At 37.4% G+C, this 13,245-nt stretch overlaps 1 protein-coding gene across 3 annotated transcripts in view; it reads left to right on the top strand.

Annotated features, from left to right (window-relative positions):
• Window positions 1–13,245, top strand: part of HS2ST1 (heparan sulfate 2-O-sulfotransferase 1) — an 80,119-nt gene that overhangs the window by 43,616 nt on the left and 23,258 nt on the right. The window lies entirely within an intron of this gene.

Genomic DNA, 13,245 nt, shown 5'->3' with positions numbered 1-13,245 from the left:
AATATCTTGCAACTGCCATTATATTGAGCTGTGGCAAGCTTCAGCAAAGATGGATAAAGAATTATTTTAGATAAGAATGTTTCCATCCATAAGAGGTAACTTCTTTATTCTTGTTGTTTTGTTTTCAAGTGTAAATGGAAACTAGGCGACAACAACTTGAATGCAAGCTCCTTAGTATTTGTGAGTAATAAAGGCAGAGCAGGAGTTTCAGTGCACTGAAGGAGATGCAGCAGTTAGGGGAGCACTGGGAGATTTGCTGCTGGAAGCTGAAGAGTTGCAGCGGGTCACTTACCAGGGAGAGCTGGTGAAGGGTGGCAAGCTGTGTTGGAGCAAACATCAGTAGCTGAAAAAATGTGAATGTGGACTGTATGATGAACTGTATGATGGCCTAATGACTGTATGATTGGCCTAATGGTGTACCTACTGCTAAGCAGGTTTTGATATTGGTGTCAGAATATCAGGATGGGTGTCAGGATTTTTTGTTGTTTTAGAGGGACTGAGCTAAGTTCCAAAAAAAGTACCTTGCAGTTTCTTTCTGAGTAAATTCACCCTTCACATGCACCAGTTTGTGACTGATGTTTGCTCTGTTAATTTTAATAGTTGAATGTGGTGGTAGAGCAAGTTCTGTGGCTTGCAGGCTTCCAGATTTCTATATGGTTGTAAATGCTCTGTCTTCCCGCTGGCAGAGTTCTGAGGGGATAGGAGTTGGATGGCATATTCTTCCTCTTTAGTTTGGGGGGGTCACAAAACATGCCTACTTTAGTCTGCCAGCATGAATACCAAGTGTACTTACTGAGAGATGCTCAGGTTCCTCACTTGGATGAATTGCAAATGCTGGAACTGCCTTCGAGCAGAGCAATGACTCTTTATTGCTGCTTTTTTAAGTTCTGAATTAATAGGTGATCCAAGGTCTTTGTTTGTGTAGAAATAGATGGATTCTGCAGAGCAGACTTTTGTGATGGGGGAGAGATTTTAAGGGGAGCTAAAGTGATGTCCCCAGTGTTTTCAGGCTGCTCATGAGCTTTTGTGTGTCATGTTGTATTAGCTTTGAGTTGGAAGATATGAAAACAAAATCCATTAAGACAAGACCTACTGTTATCTTGACTGCCTTACATGTAAAAAGATGGATGAAGACAATCATTCTTCTGTAGAGAAAGCCAAATGCCCATTCCCCCTCAAATTCCTGAGGCTTAATAAACAAGCATTTGTGCTTGTTCTTTGAAACAGCCACAGTTAAGAGGCTGAGGTGGTTGATTGCATAAGACTGATGGTTTAAAGATGAGATTTTGGGGCCTCTGACTGTGTACTCTATTCATTCAAGTCTATTAAAAGCTGTCTAAAAGCTTCTGAAACTGCTGCTTTTTTAATGGAGCTAGCTTTATTTTGTTACTCTGGTGCACCTGGTAAGACCTCTGAGCATTTGATCGCCTTTCATTGTATTAGCATCACTGCTGGTTACTGATGTATATGTTTCTCCTCTCTGAGATGATTTTCACCTTTTATTTTATCAGAGGTTTGCTGGATGCTTTTTTTTCTCTTTATCTTCACTTGCTGGAACTGTGGTTGTCTTCCTAATAGTGGTTTTTGATAAAGCCTACAACTTGTTCTCTCTGGTTTGGGGTAGAAGGAGAGTTGTTATTTTACAATTATGTTACATTATTGTATAATGTAAAATAAGAGGAGAGCGTTGTTAATTGTAGATGACCAGCCTTATTAACTGGGTTCAGACATGCAGGGGAGAATTCTGATGCCCTTTTCAAGGGTAAACTTGAGGTATCTTTGAGATGCCAGTTTACTTTCTGCATAGACTGTTTCCATCTTCCATCAGAATAACTTAAGACTACTTATACTTTTATGCTATGATATGTGCCTGTGTGCATAAATTGGAGAAAAAAAAAGACAAGAAACTGGCATTTAGAGGAGTGTGGAATAATACAGCATATTTTAATTCTTAGACAACGTATACACTATTTTTCTCTCCAATTCTTTTCCTTCATCCCCATGGTCACACAATGTTTAATGCGCTTGGCTTCCTGTATTCACCACATTGATTGGGGAAATTAAGAGTGATGTCTTAGATGGGCTTGAAGCACACTAACTGTTAGCTTTGAGTGACTAATAGTAAGGTGCTATGCTTCTTAAATCCTTTTGGAGGTCATCAGTGATCTTGAAGGTTGGTTGCTGTTTTTTTAAAATCACTGAAACAGGAATCTGTACGTTTCTTTTTTCTCCATGGATGTATTGCATCTGTGCACAAAGAAAAGTGGAATGACAGAAGGTGAATATATGGAAAAATAACAGGAAAAGTTTTTAATGGTGAGTCTTTGAAGAAAATAGCAATTTCAGCCTAAGTACAGAACAAAATATTTATGCTGCTATTGACTTATGTGCTAAGTACTTAACATATTCTGAAGACTTGGTGCAATTATATTTTGTAGATTTGCTAGTTTTCAGGTAGCTTTCTATCTGTTTAGCACTTGTTTGATATAAATTAGCCATCAGAGTTGTATTTCACAAGAAATTGAGCACAATCAATTTGTTAAGGTTTGTGAAGGGTGAGGCACTCCTTGAAAAACTTAAATCTGCCTTTTACTTCCCTTACCCCACATTGCTCTTGGATGGCATGTTTATCAGCTGTTACTTTGAAACCTGAATTTTCACTGTAGCTTTTCTGTAATGATCTCTCTCTTGTGTTTTAGCAGCATTAATATCTACTTTTTTTTTAAAGCCCTGGCAACAAAGGCAAAAGGTTCTTATTAAGTGGATTTTTAGACAAGACTATTTCAGAACTGTTGTATTGATTGCAGCAGCTGATAATGCTTTGCCCTTAAATTATGGGGGCAGTTTATCTTCACACTAAGTTACTTGAATAACTTTCATATCTGAATGATATAAGCAATGGATTTCCTACTCTAGCCAGGGCCGGTTATTACAGCTGATAATTAAGAAGCTTAATACATTTCAGACCCATGATCCTATATTCCGCTTTTGTGAAAATCTGTGAAGCTTTGTGGAGCATCATTGATTTCCACTGGTATGCAGACAAAAATAAGAATTGAAAGGTGCAAAGCCTTCATTTTTTACTATAACTGCAATGCATTTTAGGGTGTGTTCTTTGGTAGGTAGTTTCTTAGTTGTGATTGTGTATATTATATACTGTGTTCTTAAGGTTAAAAAAAATGATAAAAATAAAAGAAATGTTGCTGTGTCATAGGCATTACGTGGATTCTTCTGAAATTTGTAAGCAATTTGATGTTGGCTAATGGAAAATGTTGAGTGTGTAGCTCTGTCCCAACCCCCCCACCCTTTTTTATATAAGTTTCTGACAGGAAATCTGTAGCTAAATATTATTTTATGAGTTCCATCTGGCCATGTATAACAGTGTTTTATAATGCAATCCAGATTGCTGCCCAATAGAAATGTTCTATAGCATGAGATAGACTTTCAGGTGATTGTTGTACATACTAATTATTTTTTAATGAGCGATTCATTTAAATTTTAAGTTAACTAGCTCATTTTAAGTACAGATTTCTTGATAGAAAAGTTGCTACTAATTAACTAAAATAGTACCACATGGTTCTAGGTCCAGTATGTTGTTTTTGTTTTGTTTTTATTTTTTTTTAAATGATTTAAATAGCTGTATTATCATACTGGAGCAAGAAGATGCAACTTGAGATTCTGATTGCAGTAGAAATAGAAAATTGTTGCTAAAATGTTTTTGTAGCTTGCTTCTGTGATCTCTGCAGTGTGACCCAGCTAGTGAGAATTAAGAGCTTTTAGGGTAGCCAGTATCATTTTAATTTTGACTACTCAGGTGATTTCTTCAAGTACTAAAAGTAATTGATGAAAACATAAAAGCATTAGCTCTTGAAAGACATATGTCAGCATCTATTTTTAATGAAACTTTCCATCCTTCACAACTGAGAAGGTAATGGGATCCAGGTATATTCTTATGATGTGAAAATGAGGAAGAAAAAAAAATTCCCTAAGAACATGCCAATACTTTTCATTATGTCAGTCATAATTTTTATGCACTTGACCATAAATCTTAGAAGACTTGGAATAGGCTGTGCTTTGAAAAATGCAATAGATTTCTTTCTAAATATCTTTACTGCCTGGGAGTTTACATCTTTCCTATTTCAGTGATAATCTGAATAATTAACATTAAAATTATAATGCTTATCTGCTCAGGACTAACTTAAAACGACTGTCTTGAATGTTACATGAGCCAGGCTCACTTCTTGACCGGACCGCAGGTACTTCTGAGAGGGATAACTTTGCTCCCTCTAGTGGGGATTAACTTTATAACATCCTAAATAATTATTTTCTGGAGCTTTTACTTCATAAAAAGAAACTCATCACATGTCCATGCTGGATTTCCTTTCACCAAGATAGTTTGTTGCAGACATTTTAATGTCATGAATATGAGTTTTTGTTGGGTTTGCCGCTCAGTTGTTAACAATCCAGCTAAAAAATAGATAATTTTCTCTAGTTCATTTCCTGTGGCTGCATGTTTTGCACAGAGTGAACCTTTGCAGCAAATGAGGTAGTAATCCATCTTAAGTTCCAAAGTTGAAACTATTCATGTATGTGGTCATGAGGGAGCACTGCTCTATCATTTTGTAAAATTAAAGCCATTGGTCTCAACTGCTTTTTTTGACGATTATGTTGGATGAGTTAGTATCTGGGCTGAAAGCAGTGATTGTTCTCAAATGCTGATATCCGCAACAGATGTGCAGAGACAGCTAGTCTGACTCCCACAGCTCTGCTAGGGCTAGACAGCCCCATTAAGCTGCTGTCAGCTCCACCATTGCCAGTCACAGCACAGCTTCTTGCGACATCACTCCTCTGATGTCAGGAGATAGTCTGTTGTGTTCCGATATGCAGTCATGTTTTCCTCTGTGGAGAGAAGCAGTGTGAAACTCCTTTGTGACAAAGTTGATGGGGGGAAGAAACAACAAAAACCAACCCCAAGTCCCAAAATGCTAATGACAAAAGCTCCACAACACTTACAACATCTTTTCTACTGCTAAGCTGCTGGAAGAAGCAAAAGCAGTACAGAGATGTGGCAGCCCTGCTTTTTGTTCAGGAAGAATCTGCAGTTTGGAAATGTGTTATAGTTTAAAACAAACTTCATTGTATACATTTGTCACTGTAGTTTTTAGAAGTTAATACGTTGCAGAAATTGCACTACAGCAAAGATAGGTTCCAAACAGCCTGTGGGGCATTGAAAATATGTAGAGGTATTTGTTGTCATTTTTAAGTGGCACGTACAATATCAAGTGATGTTTCTGCTGCCCGTTGAATCTGCAGACTTGTAATGCTGACTGCGAGAGGGAGCCTTTTCTATAATCTCTGGAACAAAAGGAGGAAAAATGCTGATAAGTACGAAATAGTGAATCCTTCGTAGTTCTGCCATGTGTTCTTGTGAACTCAGACATATTGTTTATTTTTGTGTTTCTCCATCTTTTAATAGTTGAGTCCTGCCTGCAGTTTTTCTTACTTTGCAAACATGTAAGTGCTTTGAGAATCTCAAATGCAATTAAATTAAAGTATTAATTTGCCCAGAACTTTTATTTGTTTGGTGTTCAGATTTCAAAGGCATACTATGATCAGAAATACTTTCAGAAGGTTCTTCCCCTCCTATTCAAAATATTTTTTTTTTTTTTCCATTCATCTAACATTAAAACCAGAAGTGGATGGTATTTATCACTTAATGCAGGCAGAATGTGAAGTACTTACAAAGAGCTAATGTAAGAAACCATGTACTTTCAGGCAAGTAATAATGGAATTTTCATGTTCTTTGGAAGGCTACTCAGGTCTGTGATAAGAATTACTAAATATTTTTGATACAGCTGAGTCTTGTAGTATTTCATCTAAATGGTGGTCATATGGAAGACAAGATGGTGGAGCGTCCTTGGTTAGTTCATGGATGGCTGTTGTTTTATTCATTGAGACCTTTGCCAACATTTGGGAGCACAGAGGCCATGAGAAGAATAACGTCTTATAAATTTTACATAGATTTGCTGAAAAAATACATATCCATGTGTACTGAAGTACAGCTTGCCTTCTCATATAAGAGTTTCCTTATCATCCCAACTGACCATAAACTAGAAATGTACAAAGATATGAAGTCCTGATCTATAACAGGTTTGATATAGGGATTTTACTTTGATGAAAAGTGACCCATTTTCACATCGGTATGGTGATGTCTGAAGCAGTGACAATTTTTCCCCTAAGACAATTTTAATCCTGCAAGTTGCTGTCAGCCCATGACATCTCTTTCCTGAGGAGAAGATAGCATGGTATGAACTGGGTGTCAAAGGAGGCGTGAAAACGTTTTGAAGAGGCTGCTCAGGAACTCAGAGAAGTTACTTTTATTTGGGAACTAGAAATAATAGGATTTAAATTATTTTATTATGAACATGGAGAAGTAAGCTTTTACAACTTATATGCAGCCCAAGTCCTTCTTCCTCTTGAAGGTCAAAATTGTGTATTGTAAAAATACATGCTTTGAATCAAAAGACCACATGACTCTACACTTATATTGCTACTGCACGTTTTTCAAGTGGCTTTTGTATATGTCTTTAAAAGGAATTTGTAGTATAGAGTTTGGGAGAAGTGCATTAACACCAACCTACCAAGAAGGCAGCACTGTGAACCTTTCTATATCTGAATGGGTTATTGTAAGTGGAACTAACTCATAAGAACTTGAGAAGAGATGTATGGCTATTAGCAAGGGGCCATGAGTGCATGAGGAAGAGCTCCAGCTATCTGGGAGGATGTTAGGAAGAAGACGAGGCAAAACTAAAAAACTTAGGAAGATCTGAACTACAGCCATTGAAGGAGACCAGTATGCAAATACTGTGTTCTATATATATATGCCATAGAGCAATGCTAAGTTATTTGTTACCATACAGTATGAGTTCATCAGTTGCCTGTTTACCAATTTATGAAACCCATGTTCTTTTTCGTTTACACTGTTTCTTGGTTCCCTATTATTGCCTTTTCAGAAAGGATGGCTACATTGCTACCTTTAAGAGAAGCCCAGGATCAGATGAGGATAACCTTAAAAACTCGATATGAGTTGTATTTGAGGTGGACCTAGAACAGTGACTTTGAGGAGATGAAGGACAGGGGTACATGTTCTCATCACTTATCCTGGAGCTTTCCTTAATCAAAGATGTTGCAAATAACCAAATAACATCTCTTGGCTTTTCCCCCCTCTTCTCTGCTCAGCCTTGTGGTACCTGGATTGTTACCAACATGGTAGAGTGTCTTTAGAGATAGTTATCAAACTTCCTGGAGTAGTAGGATAAATTTGCCCCTGCTTCTATAAGATGTTACTGCACTTGCAGAAGAGGCAACTGAATGGATGGTACTGGTAGTCAGTTCTGCAGGGCAAAGAAGGACTTGTACGTGAACTTGTTAATATGTGGGTAGTTCTCTCTCTAACCACTGCAACTCAGCTTGCTGAGAAACACGAGTTGGTCAGTTTTATTTTTATTTATTTTATTTCTTATGCAACAGTGTTGTCAGAGCGTCTGTGTCATGGCCAGGAAATCCTTTTCACACTTTGCTCTGCTCACCATGTCAGTGACGTGTTTCTGGAAGGTAACATCGTCTCCTTGGAAACAGAATTCACAGCTGTATTTTTTGCTTTTAAGTATTCCAAATAACTAAGATGTCTTACAAAATACAGTATCAGTTGGTACATCTTTCCAGTCATTTATTATAGTCCCAACCTCCCATAAAGCGATGGCTTGGATTTATATGTCTTTCTGACTTAGCACTTCAAAGAAATAACTTCCATTTCATATAGCAAAAAGGAAAGCTTGCATGTGTTTTCAGGCATACTTTATTTAGATTGCCAAAAAACATTTACAAATATAATGATCCTTATATGGTTACAGCCTGTTAACATAAAAATGAACTTTTCAACCTTACTATTCATGTACACAAAAACAGATATTTGAGACTAATGGAATTTGAGAATGATGACTTAATGTAGCAGCAAGGCAAATTTAAATTATGTATATGGAAATCATCTGTGGTCACTGGAGCCTTAAACCAGAAGAAGCTCAGGAAAGTTGGAGCTGATGGAGAAAAAAGACCAAGAGCTCATTTTTGATGATTGCTCTATTCCACACCTATGGAGAGGGCTGGTTCTGCAGGGCACAGGCCTGGCTTCTTTGGAACATGGCCTGGAACTGTTTGAGTAGCGTGAAATCTTTGTTCTGAAACACAGTTTTAGCACTGCTACTGCTGTCTGTGATAGCCATTTAATGTGTTATTTTAAATCATCTTCAAATATTTTAAGTGGCTCAGAATTGACAGTTCAATACATTTTTGCTATAAGCAACAGCAAAAGGATTATTCCCTTACATAGCCCCACAAGTTTCAGCCATATTGGAAATAGGTTAATGCTAGATTTTTAGACTATTGACCATTGTTGGAAGCGGATTACTTTGCTTTTATAAAATAAAATCTGACAATTTAAAGTCTTAATATCTGCACAATATAATCTGACCAGATACACGAGTGTTTCCGGTCATTAACATTTGTTATTTTGCCAAGATCACTCAGCTGTTCATATACTGTGTTCAATTTGCTTTGTTAACACTACACAAAATGCCAACAAAATGATAAGTAAAGCTAAGTTAGCTTGATAGAATGAATGTTTCAGTGACTTTGAAGTACTAAAATTAGAACCTTGATTATTTTCTTTTTGTTGTTCTGTTCTTACTGGGGTATATCTTTTGGACCCTTTAACTTCTGTTTCAGAGGCATCGTATTATTCCTGCAGTTCTGATTTTCAGTGAACTTTGTGATAATGTACTTTTTGGATATTGAGTAATTATTGTGCATTACAATCTGGATGGAGTGTTAGAGACTGACGAATGTCAATCTCCTGTACCCCTCAGTGATGAGGGACCAAAGGTTTTGAGCAAGGGGCTGGAACTGTTTGTTTTTAGCTTTTTGCAAAAACTAGGATGCAGTGAGTGAATTTCTAGCCCCTTCTTATTCTACTGAAATTTTCATTGAATAGTCATCTCTGTCCAAAAAAAGACCTGATTTGGGGGGAAAACAAAATATTTCTCATGCGTGTAGGAAAATAATTGTGTCTTAATTGAAAAACTTAATCCACTGTAAATTGGGATTAACACCCAGAGGCTTTCAGTGAGCAGCTGGCTCTCTTACTACTGGATGGTTTTCTGTACAAAACTGCTTTGCGGCACAGCTCGCCATTGCTGGACTGCCTCTATTTTTACCAAGTACAGGCAACTCTGTACTGCACTGGGATGGCACCAGATAAAGCTTGTTAGAGTAATTTTGATTTTGCTAACCGAAGTCTCCCCTAAAGTTTTTATGATAGTGTTGCTGTGCATGTATTTCTGAACTGAGTAAGACTGCTGCTGTTTCTTAGCATGGAGAGGATGAACGTAGAAGGTTTGCATTAGCTGTCTAGTCGTCACAAGTGTCCTCTCATGCATGATTGGAAAGTAGTCCAGTAGGCTTCCATCATGAAAGGCTAGCTGAACTTCCCAGATAAATCTGGGGACAGACATACTGTGAGGACTTGCAAAATTTCCTTGGTAGAAATCTCTCTGCTAGCTATTGAGCCACCGCTCCTTTTAATCCCCTGAAAGTAAGTGGAGAAAGACTATTTTTAAGACAGGTGATGATTTATTCAGAAAGGAGCCAGGTCACCTCTGCCTGGATTTGTTTTTCTAGTTCTGCCCGAGTTTGGTTTGGATCCCCAGGTCCTTTCACTGAGATGTAGGAGACAGCAAAAAGAGTTTTCCAGAGGTAGCTTGAGAACTAATTAATTCAACGTTCATTGCAGCTCCAGCATTTAATTCAAAGAGTATGTTTCTACTTTCACTTATTTAAAATGGCTATGATTGAAGTTCCTGCAATGTAATTTTTTGAGGGGTTGGTATTGTCAGAGCTTGCCTTTATTCATGATTATTTTTTCATCTTCGTGTGAGATGAAGTTTTTAAACTGAGGGCCTAAGATTAGAATAAAGCTAAGGCTGTTTCTGTCAGTTTTATTTTATTTTATTTTATTTTATTTTTATTTAAATATATAGATATTGGTATTTAAGCATTATAGGCAAGGAAAATCTCCCAAATAACAATTTGCAGATTTTTGGGGAAAATAAGACATACTTCTGATTTGTGTATAAAGCAACCAGACTACAGAATTAAATTGTTGTTCTTAAAATGAAGCTAGGGGAAAAAAGCCACAAGATAAATGGTTTTCACAAAGAAAATGGTATTAATCACGATCTTATCAAGTCAGTATTTATAACCTGTAATTAAAATTAATTCTGTTGTGAATTAACAACAATGGGTCACATTCAGCATGCAGATTCATTTCTGTTTTTTCCAAAGGACTTGCTCAAAATCCTATGCATACATCGTGTTTGTGTCCAGTATTAATTAAGCAAATATATCACAGATACTAAATAGAAATATATTAAGTTTATTTTTAGTCCTCTAATTTACTAATATTCCTAATAAAATCTTTGTCAACAATTCTGATTAGAAAGCAATACTGCTTGTTATTTCCTTTGGCTATTAGTCCAACTGACGATATTTTGTTTTCCAGATCAGGTTGGTTTAGCCAAGAAAAGTGCGAAGATAAGCAGGGATGTAAATGTAATATGCTGGAAATAACTGTATTTTTCCAATTAGTTTTGAGCATGATGGTGATTTACTGAGTACAGCACAATCCATGCATAGGTGACCTAGGAGACTTTAACAGACAACGTAATGTAGACAAGACCCTTTTGAAGAATGTAAATAATTTTATGTTTGGGGAAAGATTTTATAAAATAAGCAGTCTCTAGAACTTGCAAAATGGAATCAGATGATCTATATTGATCTGGCTTCCTTTTTGTTTGAATTGTATTTTGCTTGAAGGAGTGAAGTTCACATTTGTGTAGTGAAACACTTATGAGAACCATATCCATATATAAAGAGGTTCCATTAACTTTTCTTGCAAACACTGAAGACTTGTGTTACAATAAGATGCTAGGTGAGAGCAGGCCCCAATCCTGTATATCAAGGAAGTGCATGGTCAGAATGTAATCTGGAAGTACTCAGTGTATTAATTGCATTTGTAAGGATATTAAAAAAAAACAACAAAGAAACAAAAGAAATGAGAAATATGGATTAGGACTATATTCAATATACTGGATAGTGATTTTACTATTGGGTATTTTTTTGTTGTTGTTTAATATCAAACACCTAATGTCACACTAATCAATATTCTTCTACTGATGTGTTCAAAATAAAGCTGGCAAAAAAACTATCTTGAAATTAAACGATGAGTATTAAATGCTAACGAAACCATAGCAGGTCTTTCAGCATCACTGCTTCCAATTTTCTCACAGCTGCTGCATAAGATGTTATTTAATGATCTTGGTTCCTAACTGGAGTTACCTCCTTGCTGCTCCATTTTGGCTGGTTTGGTTTTATCTGTTTTATTGGGTGGTGGTGGTGGTTATTTGTTATTGTTTTGTTATTTTCTTGGTGGCTTTTTTTTTCTTTACCAATTTTCATAAAGCACCATGTGCATTTTTTGGAGTCTGAAAAACAGTTATTTTCTGTCTGGACTGTTCTTCTTTCTTCTGATCTAAACATGCATTAACTGCTATTAAATAATTGTTTGTTGGGTTTTTTTTTGACAACGTGAGTTTTAGTTGTTCACTAAACTACTACTTCTTGCAGCAACTGATCTTTCTTACCTGTGCCTTACTGAAGAAAACCAGCTGTAATGCAGTTTGTAGAATGAATTATTGGGATCTGTCAGTACCAGTAACTGGATTGTCACAACTGGAGGGAAAAGTTTGGGTTTTGTCCTGACTCAAATTCAATACTTACAATAGTACCAGAAAAGTTACTGGAAGTTTTATGCTCTGTTTCTCTCCTTTTGCTCTGTGTGTGGTCTTCACTTTCTGTAGCTCAGAAGTGGGCTCAGAGCACACGTGTTGGGCCTGTTCTGAAATGGAGTGTGCGTGCTTCATTCTTGTTGTATTGGCTTTACTGCTGGAAAGTGTCAGTTCAGACTGATACCCAGAGACACTTTGTGAGACTAACACAACAGTGTTGACTACCCTTGCTCTTAAATCTGTTTTTACATATGTTAACGAGGATCAGAGCAGTCACTTGGACGTGAGAGAACCTGAGGCCCACGACTTGGTGCTGGCACTGCTGGTCCTGGAGCACAGTGCTGATGCCCTGGTGCTTCACCCACTGTTGTCTTTGAGAGCAATGAACTTTCATCCATGCGCAATGAAGAGACAGCAGGCCTCGTGGTGTGTTTTACAGAGAAAAGGAAAGTCAAAGTATTTTGGGCAGGCCTTCAGTTTCACATTAGTATTTGAGGCATGGAGTTTCTGAAGAACCAAAGTGGTTCTTTGTTATTACTGATACCTTGAACAAATTTAACTTCAGGGTTTTTATATTAATCTATATCTCTCATGTAGTTTTAATTGGCTGTAGTGACAGAAATCCTCCATGGCCATAAATTGTCATAGCACCATTGATTCTTTCTTCCTTCTCCATCCCCAAAGTATTGGTATCCACATGCAGCAGTGCTGCTCCGCTTTATGAAAACAGTGTGCTACTCAACAGCTCCCAGAGGAGCCACATTTCAGTGGAAGAGGAAGGCTACATGCTATGTGTATATAATTTGGAAAGTAAATCAGAACATTAACTTCGCTACATAATTATGGATAATTTTTAAGCTGCTGTTCAGTTTTCATTCTTCATCAGAAGAGAATGAAGTCAATATTGAGTAGGTTTTTGGTTCTGCTCTGGTTCCGTGTTTAGGCCAATGAAGTGCTTAATGCAGCTATTGGGCAGGGAAACAGCTTGAGAGCTGTCGGTGCCTCAGGCTGCCAGCTGCTTGGCTAATTGGCCCGAGAACAGAGCGGGAACCAAGCTGAGACACCAGGTCAGATGCCTTCAGTATTGCTTCCTACCTGAAGAAACTTGCTTACTGATTTAAAGTGGTGTCCAGTGTCAGAGAACACCAGCAATGTTTGCTCTGGGGGCAGTGCCAGCATCACTGGCACTGACGTGTGGAAGTAAGTTTAATCTATATCCTTTTATTCCATTGGCAGATGCTCCATCCTGGAGACTTTCAAGATGAGGCTGAATAAGGCCCTGGGCAACCTGATCTAGTTGTGCTGTGCCTGTTCATTGCTGGCGAGTTGGACTAGATGGTCTTCA

Source organism: Phasianus colchicus, chromosome 9, assembly GCF_987193195.1.
Source record: "Phasianus colchicus chromosome 9, bPhaCol1.hap1.1, whole genome shotgun sequence".
Taxonomy (NCBI): domain Eukaryota; kingdom Metazoa; phylum Chordata; class Aves; order Galliformes; family Phasianidae; genus Phasianus; species Phasianus colchicus.
Note: the sequence above shows the minus strand (reverse complement) of the source record. Positions and strands in the feature narration are given on the sequence as shown.